Source organism: Schistocerca nitens, unplaced genomic scaffold (assembly GCF_023898315.1).
Source record: "Schistocerca nitens isolate TAMUIC-IGC-003100 unplaced genomic scaffold, iqSchNite1.1 HiC_scaffold_340, whole genome shotgun sequence".
NCBI classification, from domain to species: domain Eukaryota; kingdom Metazoa; phylum Arthropoda; class Insecta; order Orthoptera; family Acrididae; genus Schistocerca; species Schistocerca nitens.
The window spans coordinates 1455558-1471670 of NW_026045874.1; the positions used below are offsets into that span (position 1 = coordinate 1455558).

The 16113-nt window shown below is 39.8% G+C and overlaps 1 long non-coding RNA gene across 8 annotated transcripts in view; it reads left to right on the forward strand.

Annotated features, from left to right (window-relative positions):
* LOC126227766 (uncharacterized) overlaps nucleotides 1-16113 on the forward strand; it is a 305322-nt gene that overhangs the window by 19712 nt on the left and 269497 nt on the right. For 3 of the 8 annotated variants that reach the window (XR_007544050.1, XR_007544051.1, XR_007544049.1), the window contains 3 exons: nucleotides 7154-7311; nucleotides 14032-14189; nucleotides 15867-16049. The exons of 1 other annotated variant lie outside the window; for it this stretch is intronic. This is a non-coding gene — a long non-coding RNA (uncharacterized LOC126227766). 4 more of the 8 variants (XR_007544052.1, XR_007544054.1, XR_007544055.1 and 1 more) reach the window with 4 other exon arrangements.

Here is a 16113-nt window from a genome sequence, read left to right on the forward strand (position 1 = left end):
CAAAGGCACTCGAAATTGTGGTGCTGCTAATTGCAAGTTCGGTGGGCGTGGGGCTTGGGGCAGTGGGTTAGACGTAGCAAAGCAAAAATGCTAAAGTTAAATCAGTGTGTGGCAGTTCAAACAAGCAAACGGAACAAAAGTGGTAAGCGTGGATCTGAGACAGAAATGTCCAGAAGCACAAATGGTAGAAAAACAAACAAAAATGTCCAGAAAGTGGTAAAAATTAGGCGACAGAGGGAGGAAAATGACACGGCATCGTAGGTTTGACAAAGTTCATCGCCAGATGTGTCGTGTGTCGGCAACTGTTAGGCCTGTGACAAATAGGTGGAAGGTGGCCTGAAGATATGTCGCCGTAGGAATCTGGATGGATGAGCAAAAGATCAGTGGACACAAATGCATTTTAAATAAATATGTTGTAGTCGACTTAGTGCAGAACAACTGCTGCACTGTTGCCAACTTGTGAGTGATCGTGGCTAGCTATAAGCAGAGGCGTGACACGAGCGGCACCCAAGTGCACCGAATGTTTGCCAGTGAAGTTAACTATCAACGACTTGAAGTAATGTTAGTCACCAACTAGCAACAGGGAACTTTCATTAGAAGTGCAGAACAAAAGGTAGAAGTAGCCTGGTGCTCAGATGGCGGCCGCTTGTAACACCGTCTGGGTGGTCTCCGTTGGTTGGGGATGTGGAGGCTCTTCATTGGCAGGGTGATGAAAGCACTGCTCGTGGCACCCACAGGAATCTGAGCCGCCAACTCTGGCCGTATTGATAACCTACGGTACTGCAGTTATTATACGTACTGTGTAAGAGGATGATAGAAATGATTCCATTTGAAAGCTGTACAGTCCAGAATTGTGTGCCAGTTGGGTGAAATTGCCACGAGCACTGAGGCAGTCATCCCACCGACATACCGGGCTGGAGAAACCCATTCGGTGAAACACCATTTGCTGCTGCATGAAGAAGTCTGTAACTGCCTGCTGGACATCCTCAACTGACAGGAATTGTCGATGCTTCACAGTTGTTTTCAAGGGCAGAAGGTGTGATGATTGCACAGGGAGAGGTCAGGACTATTGGACGGGTGCTATAGTGTGTCCCACTCGAGGTGGTGTAACTTCTGCTTTACGACATTTGCGACATAGGGATATGGGTTACGAGGCAACAGTGCCTCGTGTTGCAATTTTCCCAGACATTTTGCCTTAATTGTATGCAGTAATTTCTCCAGTGTTGCACAGAACCGTTCTCCAGTGAGGGAGACACCAGGTTCCTTGAAATCAATAAGCAGTGGGCTCTGGTAATTAAAGAACAGGATGAGTATCTCTTCTTCAGCAGATGGCTGACTCTTGCACTTGAACTTGACGGGGTGAGGGAACAGTGGATGACGCCATTCCATTGTCGACGTTTTCGACTCCGGTTCCCAGTGGCAGCACCAGCTTTTGTTGGCAGCTACAATGCACTCGAGGAATGTGTTACCTTCAACATTGTCCCAGAGCAACAGAGGGGATAGTTGACTTCTGACATGCAAAAATACAGAAATTATATCTGATGTGATAAAACAGCAGGCCAAAAAATTTTCTGGAAAGAATTGCATGCATATATTCAAGTGGGTGAAGCGTTAAGATCCATGTCCAAGCGACTGTCGTAAATTGTTGTGGCTTGAGCGTAATTTTTACCTTTGAATAAAAGTGTCATTTCTTTTAATATAGCATGTTGCTTTCAGTTACCTATTGTACCATCACGGAGCAGTTCTTTCTATGTATATTCAAAGTTTCATCTTGCTATATTATTTGCCAGTGACACATCACTTGAAAATTACATTTGGTCTTAACTTTGGCATACCTCTCTCTCTCTCTCTCTCTCTCTCTCTCTGTGTGTGTGTGTGTGTGTGTGTGTGTGTGTGTGTGTGTGTGTGTTTCTTCTTTAATTCTCTCTAAGAATTCGGATAGGTTTACAACATTGTTATGTCCTCGTATGAGGCTGACACAGTTTTGGTGACTTCAGTTCACTTAATATATCTTTCAGTTTAAACTTAAATGAAAACATCGTAGTTTTGGGCCATATTAATCAGATGATCTGCTATCGTAACTTCTTGTCCTACTTGTGAGAAGTGTTACTAAAGTACGCTTGGAGGTTAGGGCATGGACAGACCCTTGTGGAGTTTCACAGTATCCTTGCAGTTTAAACTCCCAGGAAAAACTGCCTGCTATGGATGTGTTAATCACATTCATTAGTGGCTTAGCAGTAAAGGCAGATGACAGTTTCATAAAGCATTTGAAATGCCATACATTTATGGGGGCTTTATTTAGTGTTTTTCAACCTGTTTGACTCTTGTTACTCGATACTTGTAAACATGTAAATGGAAACCATATATGACGTTATTTCGTGAAGTTGAAATGATACTTGTTAGATTTTTACAAATATTTATTGAAGTAGTTTCTAGATGCATTTCCTACTGATTCTAGGTTGCATTCTAGAAAACTGTTCTATCTGATTTATTTGATGTTCTTGTTTATATGTTTTGACTGCCCAGTTTTCTCTATTTATGATCAGCTGCCCTGTTTTTGCATTGTTCCGCAATTCAGTAATGGGCTCCTCAATGTGCAGTTTGTCAGTTGCCGCCAATTTCGTGACATGAAGGAAGTGAAAGATAGTTATGTAACTTTTAAATTCTCGTTGTTAACCCACTACTCCTTTGCAATGCTCAATGTGCTGTGTGTTCAACATTGTCAATTGCTGTAATAGTTGAACAATAATAAAACAATGGAAAATCCAGGATTGAATGATCATAATATTATGGAAAGGATAGATTGCTACTCACCATGTAGCGTAGATGCAGAGTTGCAGATAGGCATAACATCAAGATAATAAAACAAGTTAGCTTTCCTTTTGGCCAAAAAGGCTCTCATTGGAATCACTCACTCACTCACTCACTCACTCACTCACTCACACACACACACACACACACACACACACACACACACACACACACACACAGCCAGATGTCAGTTTGTGGGATGGAGTTCCATGCCAGTTGCACTTGTTGGTCAATACAGGGACAGTTGATGCTGTTTGTGGCTGATGCTGGAGTTGTCCGATGCTGTCCGATATGTGCTCCATTGGAGACAGATGTGACTGAGCAGGCCAAGACAACATGGTAACACACACTGTGGAGCATGTCGGGTTACGACAGTGGTATGCGGGCGAACGTTATCCTGTTGGCAAATGCCCACTGGAATGCTGCTCGTGAATGCCAGTACAACAGGTTGAATCACCAGATCTCTGTACGAATTTGCAGTCACGGTGCGTGGAGTAAGCACGAGAGTGCTCGTGTTGTCATATGTAATCGCACCCTAAATTGTAACTCCGGGTGTAGGTCCAGCATGCAGACAGGTTGGTTGCGGGCCCTCAATTGGCCCTCTCCTAACAGAGACGAGGTCATCACTGGCACAGAGACAGGAGCAGCCTTCGTCAGAAAACATGACAGACCTCCACCCTGACCTCCAGTGAGCTCTTGCTGGACAGCACTGAAGTCACAAATGGCAGTGGTTTGGAGTCAGTGAAATGAATTTTACAGGGCACTGTCTTGGAGCCATCCTTGAAGTAACTGATTCGTAACATTTCATTGTGTAACTGGGATGCCAACTGCTGCCCCTTGCTGCTCCAGATGTGATACGATGTGCCACAGCGGTACGCTAAACTCAATTGTCTTTCCTCTCAGTAGTGGCAGGTGTCCGCCGAGAGCCCAGTCTTCTTGTGAATGTACATTCTCGTGACCACCACTGCCAGCAATCGTTTACAGTGGATACATTACTGCCAAGTCTTTTCTGCAATATTCCAGAAGGAACATCCAGCTTCTAGTAGCCATATAATTCGACTTCATTCAGAATCAGTGATGTGTCAATTGTCGCATTCTTGACTAACATCAACTCACAACGTCCAGTCTCACAGGTAACTAATGCCCGTGCCTGTAACACTGTATAGGTAAGAGAAATTTGCCACTGGATTGAGGACTTTGCGGTAGGGAGGACTAAGCATGTTATCTTTTATGCAGAGGCATTGTCAGATGTAGAAGTAACATCAGGGTTGTGCCAGGGAAGGGTGTTGAGTCCGTTACTGTTCATATTGTATATTAATGCGATTTCAGACAATATTAATACTTACCTCAGACTTTTGCATGTGGTGCAGTTACCTGTGAAGAAGTACTGTCTGGAAGAAGCTGCATAAATATTCAGTCAGCTCTTCATAAGATTGCAAAGTGATGGAAAGATTGGCAGCTTGCTCTAAATGTTCAGAAATGTAAAATTGTGCTTTTCACAAAACAAAAATATATTTAAAATCTGTGAGTCACTGTTATAATTGGGCAACTTGTACAAATACTTGGATGTAACACTTTGCAGGGTTATGAAATGGAATGATCACATACACTCGGTTTTGGGTAAAGCAGGTGGTAGACTTTTGTTTCTTGATAGAATACTGAGGAAGTGCAATCAGTCTACAAAGGAGACTGCTTAGAAATCACTCGTTCAACCTGTTCTGATTATTGCTCACGTGTGTGGGACCCGTACCAAATAGGACTAATTGGGGAATATTGAACATTACTCAGAAGGGGAGCACGAATAGTCACAGGTTTGTTTAATCCAGAGGATAGTGACGGAGAGATACTGAAGGAACTAAAATGGCAAGACTCTTGAAGACAGGTGTAAACTATCCTGAGAAAGTCTATTAACAAAGTTTCATGAACTGGCTTCAAATCCTCTATGTATTGCTCATGTAGGTATCACGAGTGCGAGAAAGAAGAATTATAGCACAAACAGAATCATTCAATCATTCTTCCCCCACTACATATGTGAATGGAGTGCAAAGAAGCCCTAATAACTGGTACAATAGGATGTGCCCTGCACCATGGTTTCATGGTGATTTGCAGAGTATGGATGTAGACAGATTGTGAAGAGTTGTATAGCTGTACATTTCAATCCTTTCTGTGAGTCACTAGAGCAAAGGCAAACCATTTTCTCCTAGCATTGTATTGGCAAATATTTCTCTTCTACTGCAGTGAACTGCAGACACCAAATTTCAGGGCTAGAAAAAAACATGTATCATGCTAAGAGACCCATAACATCATTAATGTGGTGGAAATAAGTTTTGAGAAACAACCAGTGGATGAGATTACTGTTAACATGACTTAAATGAAACAAAAACTGACACTAATATGACCGCCATGGGAATAGAAACTTGTGGATGGGCAGCCCACAGTAAATAAATAAAATATTGTTGAAGAACATGAACCATTCGTAAACAAAAACATCACAGACGGCATCTGCATAACATTTGACGTAACCCTTCAGAGAATATACTGATAGCTGGCATTGTTCAGTAGCCCTCCAGATTTCATCAGCAAATAAATGTAATATGAGGCCATAGTGAACATGCCTAATTGCCTAGAGAGAGGCAGAGATGATGTTTCATCCATACAAAATTCTAGTTACAGTGGAATATCATTAGCAGATTTTTAACTTCATAAGTGGGAAAGTGTACTACCAAAAAACACCTAATTTGGTAATGATTTTTCCTGTGAGTTCATCCCAAACCTCTATCATTGTCTTGAGTAATCATTGCAAGAGAAATAGTTGCAACAACTGCTTCAGTCCTGTTTCTTAAGTTGGTAGATCAGCTGGTAGCAGAGACACAAAAACATGATCCTTGATGAACACTTGGATGACAAAATCGCGTGCCATCAGATTGGGTAAATGTGGAGGCCGTGTGAAGCGAGCTCTGTCATCCAGCCCCTTGTGGCCAACCCAGTAGTCGGGTAGAACGTCATTTAACCAGTTGCATACTGAGATGTGCCTGTGAGATGGTACACCCTCGTGCTGCTAAATAAAGTTATGAGGTTCAGAATCCTCAAACTGAAGGAGCCATAGTACTAATACATAGAGATATGAAATAGTAGTTACAGTTGCTTCACCGAAAAAGTAAGGTCCATCAACTTTATGTGCTGGGATACGGAGAAAAAAAAATTCAATTTAGGGAAGTCTCATACCAGCTGTTCAGTTTTGTGGCGATTTGTTGACCCCCAGATGTGCACATTGTGTATGTTCACATTAACACTTACATGAAATGTCAAATCATTGCTGAAGATGATGCGGTCCAGAAAATCTTTGGCATGCTGCAACATTTTGCTTGCACAGTTGCTATGTAAACTGTAGCTGTGTGCTTTAGAACTTGTAAACCGCAAACAATGACATAGTTGCCTCCTTAAGTCTCGACGTTGATACATAGATGTCACTATAATTATTAATTTGCAACTTGCCTTCCAGACTGATTTCTTCACATTATGCGTAAAAGGCTGTCTCACTCATTTAACACATTCTTCAGTTGCTTACAAATGTGCACGTGTATAAAAAAAAATGGTTTCAATTGATCTTTCATAATTCTAAGTTGAATGTAATAAATACTACAAAACCAAAAAAGCCCGATACTCATTTTGACACACCCAGGACAATAAGATCCAGTGTGTAGTGATGTTTTCAAAGGTTTGAGAAACATATCAGTAGTTAGTGCTTATGTTCTACTAATTTTTATATTTTACTGTCCATTTTATTTAATACATTCATCATTACTTCAACATGTTCAAATCTAAACACTCAGCACTTAACTTTGTCCAGTGTTGCTGTAGCTTTTGATATTGTACGAACTGGCAAAGGTTCCGATTCATCCTTGTCTTTACTTTCTTCACTTATCGATATCGTCAATGGATGACCTACTAAGATTCCAATTTTTCTCGAAGTAAGTCTATGCTCTGTTTACATTGTAAAAAATACTCAGCTGAATAACTTTTGATCTTTAACCTCCAGAATTTTGCAGATGGAACCAAGGGTAGATAGTGGCCTTTGAGCTGTTTCTTTACTTACTTCTGTACCTTTGTTGAATTACATTATCATAGTGAAAGTTGTTAAGTTTGATTATTACTTTCATCAAATAATGTGTTGTATCCCAATGCCTAAAAGTAACAGCTCTGGATGAATAGCAATTTTTAATTTTTTTATTTTGCAGTATATACGTATATCTTTACAACTAATGACTTTAGTAACTTTGAAACTATACGGGATATTCTAGCATATAACAAGATCACTCATAAAATTTCTTTTTTCTTCCAGGTTATGCAATTTTGATGTAAAATTGAACCTGAAAACCTGCTAAAATGTGGATACCAGTGGATAAAGCTCAATGTGTGTGGCCTGGTAGATAGAGACGATATCAGATACCCAAGTGCAATGATCCTTTTGGACTTGGAATACATCATTTATGGAAACAGGTAGTGTTATCCCTAAAAAGGGCTGGTCACCCATCAATTTGACGCCAAAGTGGACAGGGTACGGCAGGCGTTTGCAAAGAGTTCTATAAAATCGGTGTGTATGGCAGCCAGAGAGTTGGAAATGAGAAGATCGACATTGCACAGTGTCGTGCATAAGAGGTAATGGCTCTATCCCTGTGTGCAGTTGCTTCAGGCATTAAAGCCTATGGACAAACCTATGTGCGAACAATTTGCAGTGGATATTCTATGCGAGATTGATGCAAGCATTGACTTTTTGGAAAAGATTTTTTTTCTCCTACATGGCAACATTTTATGTATCCAGCAAACTGAATTGTCGTAATGTTTGTATCTAGGATTTGCAGCATCCTTGTGTTACACATGAAATGGAAAGAGACAGATGTAAGGTCAATGTTAGATGCAGACTGATCCCCAGTGGCATCACTGATTCATTCTTTTTCATCGCTGCCATCAACTGGTGTTAACGTGGACATGCTACAAGAGTTTACTGTGCCACAATTGGAACACCAACTTGATGTCCACCATGATCCCCTGACCTTACACCTGGGGTTTCGCAAAGGACGTGGTATACCGAACCAGGGCTAGAGACCTACAGGAATTGAAGGCACACATTTGCAATCCATTTGAACACGTCACCATGGAGATCTTGAATCGTACATGGAGAGAAATGGAATTCCGACTAGGCATTATCCATCCTATTAACAGTGCACACGTTGATTTGTGTGAATGAGGAAACAAAATTTAGTTATCTGATCGCGTAAATTTTATTTGTATGAAAATAGATAACTTACTGAAATGTTGAATTTCATTATTCAGCTCACTCTAGATCCTGCTATTCTCAAATAACTCTTGCTCAGTTCCATGGGTGAACTTCAGCTCTGCTTTCAGTTGTTGGTAAATCAACAGTGGGCTATCTTTCTCAGTAGCAATGTAAAAAGCATCAGTGTGTGCTATGTCCAAGAAGTTATTGTGAAGGAAAAGGAACTGTGTTTTCTTATGAACTTCTGCTGATTGAGCTTGTATTTGTAGTGGCCTCCATTGTTCATATAAAGCTTGTAATTTTGATATATAATTTCTCAGCTCCTGTGCCAGAATTTGTGGTCTTTGTCGTAGTAAATAGTCACATCCCCCACATCTAGTGTGACACTTTGTAGCATAGTTAATTTTCTCATCTGTAAGTTGTAAAAAAAAGAAAACCATTAATTTTTGGTTGAGTGACAGTAGTTTTTCCATTATTTCATGCAAGCAATAACAAAGATTTTAGATATTGCTGATGAAATACTCACTGCTGAGCCGTTTTCGGGTTACTTGTGGGCCAGCCTGTTTGGATAGTGCTGGTATCCTCAGCTGAAACTTGCAAAGTAACATCCATGCACTTCACTTGTTTTGTGAAACTAATATGTTGACATCCTTTTCCTTTGAGTTATAGGCAGCCAGTGGGTGGACAGTAAATGGTAACCAATGACCAGCTTTTAACTAGGTATGCCTTCATGCATGTTTTTTCTGTGTACAGAAGTTTCTGTTACATACATGGCACTTGACACTGCTTGTGAGAAAACATTATTAATCAGCACTGATGGTCAACTTGGTCCCTAGCACCCACTAGTGGGCGTCCGAGCCTTCATAGGAGGCAGTAGACAGGTGGAGGTTAAAATATTTACTTTAGGGTTTCGCAAAACTTTGGAAAAAATATTGGGTTACTAAGTATTATTTTATGCTTTAACTTGATGCAACTCTGCTTTATAAATTTTATGACATGGAGTTACTTCCCCACTTTATAAATCATCATTACTGTGGAATAGTGGATGGTCAGAAAATTTTAATACTAAAGCTACATTTTCCCAGATGTGGAAAAACTTATCGCCTGTGGAATGCGCTTGTCTTTTGCTGTCCGAAGTGGGCCGCAGGACACTGTGTGAAATGTTTTTCTAGATGCGGGGCAGTGCATGTACAAACATAAAAAATTGAAAGTTGTGTGTTTTATAATTCAACAACTGTACACGATAGTGATATGAGAACTATCTTCTTACATCTTTCATTAGCCCAATGAAAATGTTGTGCTATTTTTCACACTAATCAAGGTTTATCATGCCATACCTCCCAAATTTGGTGTTGTACAACACAATTTTATAATTGGCTCCAGTAGCACATGTTGATAACAGGTGGAAACTTTCTGGCCAATAGAATCAGTAACAGTGAGGTAATAAATTAAAATGTGTGACTTGGAATTTGTAGCAAACCAACATTTGAAATGGATTATTTGATAAACTTTTTGACTTTACATTTTTTTTGTGGGAGATCAGAGCAAGAAAAATTTTCAGAAAGATTTGAAAACATTTTAACAGTTTGTTGTAAGTTTGTGGGTGCTACAGTTTTCCAAAGATGAGAGCAGTATTTTGTGGTTCATTGATGCCACGGGAGTTAAAGCATGCTGCAATGAACATTTTGGTATTACATCACAGTAGACTGCAGCGCAACATTAGTAGTGGGGCAGCAAAGGCAAAATGTGCAGTGGAGTGTGCAGTCTAAAGGGAAGGAGACTGTGTATTATTGTATTCAGAAAGTGCAAAACAGTCACACATCTTCTTGTGTTGTGAAGGAGCGTATAACATTTTAGTAATGAAACAGTTGCTAGACGGTGCAGAAGAGTGCCAACTCCCAATGCCTCGCAATGTAAATGTAGCGGAAATTAATGCATTGCTCGTGGATGAAACGATACCCTGGATAGGTGTGGAGGGTTATGTCAAAGCTACGGGATTCACTGAATAAAGCAAACGGGTGAATGCCAATCGCTGTATATGTGGTTGACTGGATTTGCAAATCATCAGCATTGTTATAATTACTAGCGAAATCCATGGATTCAGACTACCAGAGTGGAAATAAATGACTAACAGGAATAACAGGTAACAAATATTATGTATTATCTTCTCGGTGTATCCAAGAAAATGAGATTTTGACAGATAATTTGTGGCGAGACCGTTAGTAAGGGCCAGTTGTACAATCCCCAGCTAGCAGCCACTAAAGTTCTATTCTGGGAGTAGCACGGAAGACGTGTTGTATGAACACGTAATAACTCCTAACCAGAGAATAAATACGGTGTAACTAAACTGGTGATTGTGGCCGGGTTAATGAAGTTCAGCGGACAAGTAGTTTTGACACTGGCAGGCATAGTTACAGAATTAGTGATGACAAGATTGTTAGAACGAGGAAGGAGAAGAAAACGAGGACATGACACAAATTGTGGAAGAATACGAAATGATCCCAAATTTATATAAAAATTTTGTACTACTACTTCTCGATCTCATACTTCGGAAGCTAGAGAGTATGAATGAAATGTGAAACTATTTCCTAACATACAACTTTTTGCTTGTCATTAAATATTGGTACTTCGTGAATTATATTCTGTCGAGTTATAAAAATGACCATTTGTACCATAACAGTCTCATTTATTTGGTGTGTGTTACAATTGCTGAAATATTAGGCAGGCCTATTTAGTTTTATCTAGCAGACAGTGACAAAATACACGTAACCAGACTGAGAAACCATGCCAGTCTTAGGTCTTACTTGTATTAACAGCTTTTCCAGTGTTAAAGGACAACATTGAGTTTTCCTGTTCAAAATATTTGACGTACTTTGATGAGGTAATAGATCCTTTTGCAGAAAGGAAAGCACACCATGTAAATCTGTAGCAAGATTAGAGGGAAAAAAATGCTAGGATTACAGGATTGAAGAAATGTGTACTGTCTTGCTTGTTTTGTGTCTTTACTGGTTTTGTGGAATATATATTTAATTATATTAATAGGCAATAAAGAGTGCAAATTTTCTGAGGAGTTCTTGTTCTCCAGGTTACAAATAATTCCATCCAGTATTAACTGTGAGTTATTTTTGAGGGGGGGCAGGATGTCAAACCGGCCGACGATATGACATTTTAATTTCAACTGTCCTGAATATAGTTTGATGGCACCCATCACAAAATATTACATGTTTGAATTCCACAGAGTGAAATACAGTGACATGCGGTTGAAAAATACTGCGTAAAGAGGCGTGACACTGCACTTTGGCACACTTAAGACCAAATAACATCTTAGATTTCCTTGAACACATATGTTTTATGTATTAGACTCTTGGAGAAGAACATATTCTATATTTTTGATAAGTCGATTTTTGGCGTCCTACCTCAAACGCTTGAGGGAGGGGCAGTGCCAGTATCTAGTATTGCCCCGTTCGGAAATGTTGTAGATCTGAGGCTGATAAACTAGTTGTAGTGGGGAGGTGGGTACCGGTAGTCTCCTGTGACCCGTGTTTATGTTTGAAAACAAAATGGATTTATGTGGTCGGGAGTTATCAAGTGAATTAAAATTCATTCACATAATTACGGAAGGCTAAAATATGTTATTACGAGTGTAATCCCAATAGTAAGGTCTCCTATTTTTTTTATAAGTACAGAACTCTGTTTGTGTGGCAGTTGGTCACACTGTTATTGAGAGTGCTTCACGCGTTGCGTATAAACATGCGCACGTCGCGCTGAGGCGCTCAGTCTTGGTTTGGCAGCCGTTGAGAATGGAGCTCCTGTTGGATGTTACTGCCAAGTGCGAATTGTTTGCAGTTAATCGGTTTTTTGAATGCAAAGGAAACTGTGCCAATTGAAATCCATCGCCAATTGATGGAAGTGTATGGTGACTCGTGCATGGATGTCAAAAATGTTCGTAGAATTTTAACGGAAACATTGATCTCCCGGAAGGTGTGTGCAACATGCTGACCAAGGACCGCATGCGGCAAAGAGTTGATGCTTCCCGCACATTTCTTCACTGCCTTGCAGCTAAACAGGAAAACTTTCTGGACTCAATTGTCACGGGTGACGAAATCTGAGCATACAACTTTACACCTGAGACCAAGCAACAATCACTCCAGTAGCGGCATCCTTCTTCACCAAAGCCGCGGAAATTCAAACAAACACAGTTTGCCGATAAGGTCTTGACAACCATTTTTTGGGATCTGAAAGGGGTATTGTTGGTCGACTTGACGCCCTCTGGGACCACAGTTAAGGCTGACAGGTACTGTGGGACCGAAAAAACTCAAGCGGGCAATTCAGAACCGGAGAACAGGAATGTTGAACCGAGGGTGTACACATTCTCCATGACAACGCTCGCCCACACATCACTCGGCAGACTGTTGCTCTCCTGCAACAGTTACAGTGGAACATAATCACCCACCCACCCTATAGTCCTGACTTGGCGCCCAGTGACGGTCACCTGTTCCCTGGGTTAAAAGAACATTTGGCCGGAAAGTGATTCACCTCCTGAACAGCATGGCGGCAAGCTGGTATAACATGGGCATACAAAAACTGGCACAGTGTCTACAAAAATGCATAGACAGAAATGGTAATTACATTGAAAACTAGCTAAATGTTAAAGCTGTGAACTGATGTAAACCACTGTAGAAATAACAGCTCTATGTACGTAAAAAATAGGAGACCTTTTTTTCTTGGTATTACCCTTGTAGTTGCAGATTTTATTTTATTCCCACACTTGTGACAGTCAAGCATTAATCACCTTGCAGACCAGTGAAGCAAGGTAACTGCTGATTAACCGAGGCCCTCGTCCGTGGACCAAATGTTGACAAAATTGCAGGGCTAGAAAGTTTCAACAACCGGGATGTCAACGCTTATCGGACATGTCACATCACAGAGGTCTACAATAAAGTCATGGGTAAATCATATTACCTGCCGTCAATGCTGTTCGTTCCGAGGACCAGGAATCATTGTACAATCAATGAATCGGAATCTGTGTCAGTGTGGGTTAAAGGTGCTGACCATTGTAAAAAAAAATTAAACTTGTTGGTGATCTCATCCATTATTACAGAAATGAAATAAAATCAAATTGTCCCCTTCCCTTTATGCGTAAAAGGCTGTCTCACTCATTTAACACATTCTTCGGTTGCATATGCATGTGCACATGTATACAAACAAAATTGTTTCAGTTGAACTTTCATAATTCTAAGTTGAATGTAATAAATACTACAAAACCGAAAAAGCCAGATATTCATTTTGACGTACCCAGGACAATAAGATCGAGTGTGTAGTAACATTTTCAAAAGTTTGAGAAACAGACCAGTAGTTAGTGCTTATTTTGTACTAATTTTTACGTTGTACTGTCCATTTTATTTAATACATTTATCACTAGTTCAACATATTCACATCTCAACACTCAATGCTTAACTTTGTCCAGTGTTGCTGTAGCTTTTGATATTTTACGAATTGGCAAAGGTTCCGATTCATCCTCGTCTTTACTTTCTTCACTTATCGATATTGTCAATTGAAGACCTCCTAAGATCCAATTTTTCTCGAAGTGTATGTTCTGTTTACGTTGTAAAAAATACACAGCTGAATAACTTTTGATCTTTAACCTCCAGAATTTTGTAGATGGAACCAAGAGTAGATGGTGGCCTCTGAGCTGTTTCTTTTCTTACTTCTGTACCTTAGTTGAATTACAATATCATAATGAAAGTTGGTAAGTGTGATTATTACTTTCATCAAATAGTGTGTAGCACTGGACGAATAGCAATTTTTAATTTTTTTGTTTCGCAGTATACGTGTATATCTTTACAACTTAAGACTTAACTAACTTCGAAACTATATGAGGTATTAAAAAATGGTTTCTAGCAAATTACAAGATTACTCATAAAATTTCTTTTACCTTCCAGGTCATGCAATTTTGATGCGAAATGGAACCTGAAAACCTGAAAAAATGTGGATGCTACTGGATAAAGCTCAGTGTGTGTGACCTGGGAGATACAGACGATATCAGATACCCAAGTGCAATGATCCTTTGGGACTTGTAATACATCATTTATGGAAACAGGTAGTGTTCTCCATAAAAAGGCGCTGGTCACCCATTGGTTTCAGATGCCAATGTGGACAGGGTACGGCAGGTGTTCGCAAGGAGTTTTATAAAATCGGCATGTATGGCAGCCAGAGCGTTGGAAATGAGAAGATCGACATTGCACAATGTCATGCATAAGAGGTAATGGCTCTATCCCTGCGTGCAGCTGCTTCAGGCATTAAAGCCTATGGACAAACCTAGGTGCGAACAATTTGCAGTGGATATTCTATGCAAGATTGATGCAAGCATTGACTTTTTGGAAAAGATTTGTTTTCTGATATGGCAACATTTCATGTATCTAGCAGACTGAATTGTCATAATGTTTGTATGTAGGATTTGCAGCATCCTCGTGTTACACATGAAATGGAAAGAGACAGCTGTAAGGTCAATATTTGGTGCAGACTGGTCTCCCGTTGCATCACTGATTCATTCTTTTCCATCACTGCCATCAACAGTGGTGTTAACGTGGACATGCTACAAGAGATTAATGTGCCACAATTGGGACACCTGCAGCCTTGTGTCATATTCCAGTAAGACATGGCACCACTCCACTGGCCCCTAAATGTACTTGAATTTCTATATAAAAAGTTTCCAGGTAGGTGGACTGGACGAGATGGTCCAACTTGAAGTGCACCATGATCCCCTGACCTTACATAACTATTTTTTTTCCTGAGGTTTTGTGAAGGATGCGGTATATTGAACCAGGGCTAGAGACCTATGGGAATTGAAGGCATACATTTGCAATCCACTTCAATGTGTCACCATGGAGATCTTGAATCGTATGTGGAGAGAAATGGAATTCCGACGAGGCATTATCTGTGCTATTAACGGTGCACATGTTGTTTTCTATGAATGAGGAAACAAAATTTAGTTATCTGATCGCGTAAATTTTGTTTGTATGAAAATACATAACTTACTTAATTGTTGAATTTCATTATTCAGTACACTCTAGATCATGCTATTCTCAAATAACTGTTGCTCAGTTCCATGGGTGAACTTCGGCTCTCCTTTCAGTTGTTGGTTAATCAACAGTGGGCTGTATTTTTCAATAGCAAAGTAAAATGCATCAGCATGTGCTATGTCTAAGAAGTTATTTTGAAGAAAAAAATATTTTTTTCTTATGAGCTTCTGCTAAAACAGCCTTTTTTTTTTTTGTAGTGGGCTTCATTGTTAATAGAAAGCTTGTGATTTTGATGTATAATTTCTTGCCTCCTGTGCCAGAATTTGTGGTCTTTCCCACATCCCCCACAACTAGTGTAACACTTTGTAGCGTAGTTAATTTTCTCATCTGTAAATTGTAAAAAAAAAAAGAAAACCCTAAATTTTTATTTGAGTGACAGTAGTGTTTTCATTATGTCATGCAGGTAATATCAAAGAATTTAGATATTGCTTATGAAATACTCACTGCTGAGCCGTTTTTAGGCTACTTGTGGGCCAGCCTGTTTGCATAGTGCTCATATCCTCAGCTAAAACTTGCAAAGTAACATCCATGCACTTCACTTGTTTTGTGAAACTAATATGTTGACATCCTTTCTCTGTGTTGAGTTTTAGGTAGCCAGTGGGAGGACAGTAAATGGTAACCAATGAACAGCTTGTAACTAGGTATGCCTTCATGCAGCTACCATATGTTTCACTTTTTCCTTTTTCTGCTTACAGGAGTTCCTGTCACATATACAGTACTTGACACTGCTTGTGAGAAAACATTATTAATCAGTATTGATGGTCAACTCGGTCCCTAGCATCCACTAGTGGGCATCTCCACTTCCATAGCAGGCAGTAGACAGTTGGACCCTAAAATATTTATATTAGGGTTTCACAAAACTTTGAAAAAAATATTTGGTTAGTAATCATTATTTTATGCTTTAACTTGATGCAACTCTGCTTTATATATTTTATAACATGA